This window comes from Myotis davidii, unplaced genomic scaffold, assembly GCF_000327345.1.
Source record: "Myotis davidii unplaced genomic scaffold, ASM32734v1 scaffold917, whole genome shotgun sequence".
Lineage (NCBI taxonomy): Eukaryota > Metazoa > Chordata > Mammalia > Chiroptera > Vespertilionidae > Myotis > Myotis davidii.
In genome coordinates, this window is record NW_006288251.1 from 237657 (window position 1) to 244052 (window position 6396).

At 38.9% G+C, this 6396-nt stretch overlaps 1 pseudogene; it reads right to left on the reverse strand.

Moving 5' to 3' along the window:
- Positions 1-4444: 4444 nt before the first annotated feature.
- LOC102758252 lies at positions 4445-4971 on the reverse strand (annotated as a pseudogene).
- Between the last annotated feature and the right edge of the window lie 1425 nt (positions 4972-6396).

The following is a 6396-nucleotide window of genomic DNA, read 5'->3' on the forward strand; positions in this document are numbered from 1 at the left end:
GTACTTCCTTTTTTTTCAATCCTCACCCAAGGACATGCTTTTATTGATTTTAGAGAGAGAGAGAGAGAGGAAGGGAGAAGGAAATAAAGAAACATCAATGCGAGAGTGAAACACTGATCAGTTGTCTCCCACATGTGCCTCAACTGGGGATCAAACCTGTAAACTGAGTATGTACCCTCACCTGGAATCGAACTGGCAATCTCTTGGTGTATGGGACAACATTCCAACCAACTGAGCCACACCAGCCAGTGCAAATTTGTACTTTTTAATCCCTTTACCTTTTTTACCCAGCCCCCAATCCACTCCCCTCTGGCAACAATCACTCTGATCTTTGCATCTATGAATCTGTCTCCATCCTGTCTATTCTGCTCTTCAGATTCCACATATAAGTAAAATCATATGGTATTTATCTTTCTCTGTATGATTTATTTCACTTAGCATAATAACTTCTAGGCCCATCCACGCTCTCACAAATGTAAAGATTTTGTTCTTTTTATGGATGAGTATTATTCTATTGTCTATAGGACTACAGATTTCTATTCACTTGGCTATTAATGGGCATTTGTGTTGCTTTCATTTCTTGGCTATTGTAGCTAACGCTGGAATGAACACAAAGGTGTATATATTCTTTCTAATTAGTGTTTTCAGTTTCTTCACATATATACCCAGAAGTGGAATCACTGGGTCATAAGGCAGCTCCATCTTTAAATTTTTTGAAGAACCTCCATACTGTTTTCCACAGTGACTGCACCATTTTGCATTCCCAACAGTGCAGGAGGGTTCCCTTTTCTTTACATCTTCACCAACTCATGCTGTTTGTTGATTTATTGATGATAACCGTTCTGACAGATGTGAGGTGATATCTCATTGTGGTTTTATTTTGCATTTCTCTTGGTGGCATTGAGCATCTTTTCATATGTCTATTGGCAGTCTGTATGGCCTCCTTGGAAAATTATCTATTCAGGCCCTCTGCTTATTTTTTAATTAGATTTTTTGTTGGTGAGTTTTATGACTTCTTTATAAATGTTGTATATCAATCCCTTATCAGACGTATCATTGACATACATCTTCTTTGTTGGTGGTTTGCTTGGCTGTGTAAAAACTTTTTAGCTTGATGCAGTCCCATTTCTTTATTTTAGTCTTTGTTTTTCTTGCCTGAGGAGATATTTCAGAAAAAAAATATTGCTAAGAGAAATGTCTGAGATGTTAGTGCCTATGTTTTCTTATAGAAGTGTTATGGTTTTGAGTCTTATACTTAAGTCTAATCCATTTTGAGTTTTGTGTTTATTCATGTATATGGTGTAAGAAAGTGATCTAGTTTCATTTTTATTTTGAATATACCTGTCCAATTATCCCAACAACATTTATTGACTAGACTATGTTTATCCCATTGTATGTCCCTGCTTCCTTCCCACATTTTTTAAACAGATGAGAAAACTGATGCTTACAGAAGTTAAAACCTTGCCCAAAGTTAAACAGTTAGTGAATGTTAGAGCATGCATTCTATTCTAGACAGTCTGATTCCAGAGACCACACTAATAAAAACTGTAGCATAAGAATTGCCAGCTTGCCCAGCCAGTGTGGCTCAGTGGTTGAGCATCAGCCTATGAACCAGGAGGTTATGGTTCAATTCTGGAGCACATGCCTGGGGTTCAGCTCCATCCCCGGTGTGGGGCATGCAGGAGGGAGCCGACAAATGATTCTTTCATCATTGATGTTTCTATCTCTCTTTCTCCCTCTCTGAAATAAATAAAAATACATTTTAAAAAAGAATTGGCAGCTTAAGAGAGTTCTATTATTTCAGAGATTCTATAAGAGAATATTAAAGGAACATCTGTGTATGAGTTAACCAGAGGCCTACTAAGGATAGACTAGATTAAAAAAAAAATAGGCCCATTTCTGTAAAGTTTTGCAATGGCTCACATTATGCTAGTTAAAAAAATAATGTCAGTCAGAGATTTGTGGATTACAGTTAGGAGGGGCTGGAGAAGAATGACTCTGATAGAAGATGGAAAGAGCCATTCTTCACTCTGCCAATATGGAAGTGGTTGTTTCAACAACAATAAACAAATAGAGGTTGTTTAAAACAAGTGCATTCCATATTCTTTTCCCTTAGAGAAAATGTAGTATTTACTGGTTGCTTTAAATTCATCATTTGGTGAGTCAATAATATTGATTGCTCTGTGGCTGGGTGCCACACATTATATTAAATAATGTGGGGCTAAATAAAGACATTAAGGTTGCAAATTTCTTTCCTGGGGATGCTAATAAAGAACATGAATTGGGGACAACACGTAGGTAGAAGACAATATGGCGCATATAAGGACATAAGCATATGACATAAAAATATTGAGTGTAGGACCTGGATTTTAAAGGCTGTGCATAAAAAGGGCTCAGAATCACCACCAATACCTATCACACAGTGAGTTGTTCTGAATCATACTCAATATTTTCAGAAGGCTTGGAGCATGTCCATTGAAAGTTCATTCAGTGATATCTCTAAAGCAAATCTCCAATTTGTGTACCAGATTAATGTATTGAAATATTGGTACATACAAAAGGCCAGGTTCCTACCCAGATATATTGAATTGAAAATCTTTAGGTACTGGAAATCTCTACACTTAATAAGAATCAAGTACATATAGAGAAAATAATGTTAATACTGCTGTCTTAGTTCATTTGAGGTTCTCTCACAAAACTATCATAGATTGGACAGTTTAAACAACAAAAAATTATTTCTCACAGTTTTTAAATCTGGAAACATCAAAATCATGACAATGGCAGATTTGGTGTCTGCTGGGAGCCTGCCTCCTGGTTCATAGACATTGTTTTCCTCACTGTATCCTTATATGGTGGAAGGAACCAGAGAGCTCTCTGGAGTCACCTTTAAAATGGAGCTAATCTAATTAATTATGACTCCATTCTCATGACCAAATCATGTCTCAAAAGGTCCCAAACCCAGAATAAATCACATTAGAGATTAGGACTTCAACATAAGAATTTTGTGATGATACAAACATTCAGCCTGTAACACTGTTGATTTTATTTAAATAAGACATAAAATGTAAAACTGAGAAGCTACAGTTACATTTACTTAGAGTCTGTGTGTCAGCCATTATGCTAGGTGCTTTAATTACATTATTCGATTACTTTATTTCTGCACTGTTCATGTAAGATTCAGCCTCAGCTTCTTCATTCAAGCTGTATAGTTTTGAAGACTATACACCAAATATTAGTTAGCCTAAAGGCTAACTTTAGGTGATAGGATATAGGTTATCTTTATTTTCTTCCTTATACTTTCTATATTCCATCTTTTTTTATTTTGCAAAGATCATATGTTGCTTTTATAATCAGATTATTTTCCAGGTTCACAGATTTTACTACAAATTTCTTAATTATGCAGTTCACAATAATAGTACTAGAAAATCTATAAAACATTATTTGAGCAAAGTGTTCTGAGATTAAGAAATAGTTGAAGATATTGCACACTCTTATCAAAATGTTGCCATGACAACATTCCTTTATTTTCATGGAAATGTCTTCTATTTTGTTGGAGGATCCCAAGAGAATGAAATATCGATAAAAATATGCGTAAGGAGAGAACAATATGAAGAAAGTCAGGAGGGTGGAACATACTTAGCTCCAATATTCTACCACAGCTAAGAATCCCAGTTATTATGAGGACATTATTAAGGTCTTTGGAACATCACAAAGGAGGATGCATATATGGAAGCAAAAATGGTGGATTCTGCAATTATATGTTATTGATTTAACAATTTAGTTCCGGATGGCTGGATTTTGCTGGACCCCAAGCCCAAATTATTAATTTGAAATCATCATCAGCTAGATATATATTCTAAATGTGAAGAAGCTTTAATTCCTGCCAGAATTCTAAAATGCATCTGCAGTGCATCACACCATTTGGAGATTTGGCACTTGCCCTACATTTGACACTGTCCTTCCTTCAGAGTATCATAATTCAATAGTGCCAACATTGGCATTGATTACCGTCAACATAATGGGTCTCAGATCCTGAATGACACTTATGCAAGTCCACTTTAATGCTTTCTGTGCTCACCCCTACTCTTGCTTAAGATTACTTTTTGTTTCCTTTCAGCTGCTCCTCTAAATCACCATGGGAATAAGTGACTGGCAACAAAAATGCAAACTAAGTTGGTTAATGTTTCATAAAAGCCATCTGTAAGAAGACTAGCTCAAGCCCTACTTTACTGTTATTTATTTTATTTATTTATTTATTTATTTATTTATTTATTTATTTATTTTGCTGCAAGAAGCTTTATTGTTTCATTTTGTCCAATGCATGGGAGAGGGCTTCAGGGTGGTTAAAAGAGTGGCTAGTAGTTTTACGGAGAGACTTAGGTAAAAGCCAGACACCAGGGGCATGCAGAGGGGCCTCTGAAAGGCCTGTAGGCTTCAAAGTCTCCTAGTCCTGCTCGAGAGTGAGCCTTTTGAAGAGATACTTTCCTAGCCCAGCCTGGGGGCTGGCCAGCCTGTGGATGTTAGTAAAGTGGTCACCCATTTTCTTCATGAGTTTCACCTCCTCATCCAGGAAATGGTTCTCCAGGAAGGCACAGAGATTGAAGGTCTGCATAGGTAGAAACCACAGCATGGAACCCCAAAAGGGCCTGGTTCAGGTTCCTCTCCAAGGCCAAGGCAGCTTCCATGGTGTCCTGAGTGTTGCCTGCCTCATCTTGGAAAGGCTCAGCACCTCTTGAAAGAGAATGCAGCCACCATGCTGGTTTTGCAATTTTAGGAGATGCTTGCACCCTCAAGATTCTTCTCTGCCAACTCATGGAAGAAGTGGCTCAAGACTTGGGGAGCCACATCATCAGGGTCAAAATAGCAGCTCAGAGAGAGGTAGGTGTAGGAGGCCTGCAGATGCAGGTTAGTCAGGTGGTTGACCTCAGCCTCCACCTCAGTGGAATAATTCTGACAAATTTGGGAGCTCATGGTTGTTTGGCAAAAAGGAGCTAAGGTAGGAAAATACTGGTATGTTGTCTGGTCTCAGAGGTGGTTCTGAAAGTGGTGACTCAATAAAACACTGGAGAGTGGCCAGAGGCTAGAAGAAGGGGCATCTCAGGGTCTGTTCTGTCCAAATACTGTTAAAGCAAGAGAGAGATACAGGACTGCCAAGGGCACTATCAAGCCCTACTTTATTTATTTATTTTATTTATGTATGTATGTATGTATGTATGTATGTATGTATGTATTGTTTAAAGATTACATATGTCTCCTTTTTACCCAATTGACAACCCCCCCGGCCACTCCTACTCACCAAGACAAGCCCCCACTGCCCCAGTGTCCATGTCCATTGGTTATGCTAATATGCATGCATACAAGTCCTTTGGTTGGTCTTTTACCCTCCCTGCCCCCCCTGCCTTCTCTCTGAGGTTGTCGGTCTGTTCAGTGTTTCTTTGTCTCTGGATCTATTTTTGTTCATCAGTTTATGTTGTTCATTACATCGCATACTAGAGGCCCAGTGCATGGATTCATGCACCGGTGGGGTCCCACGGCCTGGCCTTGGGGATAGTGCTGAAACTGGCTCTCCAATATCCCCTGAGGGGTCCCAGATTGTGAGAGGGCACGGTCCAGGCTGAGGGACCCCATTGGTGCACAAAAACCAGGCCTCTGACATCCCCCGATGGGTCTGGGGTGCGGGTGAAGCGGATTCAGGGCCGACAGTGCCCCAGCAGCAACCTAACCCACAGCTGTTTCCATGAGGAATTGAGCTCCCTCCTCTACTGGTTGGAGTATCAATGACTGGTGGTCATTGTGCATCATAGCTACTGGGAGAATGGTTGAATGGTCAGATGGTCACTTAGGCTATTATATATATAGATATGAGTGTGATCATGTGATATTTATCTTTCTCCATCTGCCTTTTTTTCACTTAGCATAATGATCTCTAGGTCCATTCATACTGTTGCAAATGGTAAAATTTCCTTCTTCTTCTTTTTTTTTTTTATAGGGGCATAGTATTCCATTGTGTAGACGCATCACAGTTTTCTAATCCACTCATCTGCTGATGGGCACTTAGGCTGTTCCAAATCTTAGCTATCATAAATTGTGCTGCTATGAACATAGGGTGCATATATCCTTTCTGATTGGTGTTCTTGTTTTCTTGGGATATATTCCTAGAAGTGGTATTACTGGGTCAAATGGCAGTTCCATTTTTAATTTTTTGATGAAACATCATACTGTTTTCCACAGTGGCTGCACCAGTCTGCATTCTCACCAGCAGTGTAAGAGGTTTCTTTTTTTTCCACATCCTCGTCAGCACTTGTTGTTCGTTGATTTGTTGATGTTAGCCATACTAACAGGTGTGAGATGGTACCTCATTGTTGTTTTTATTTGCATCTCTCAGATGATTAGTGA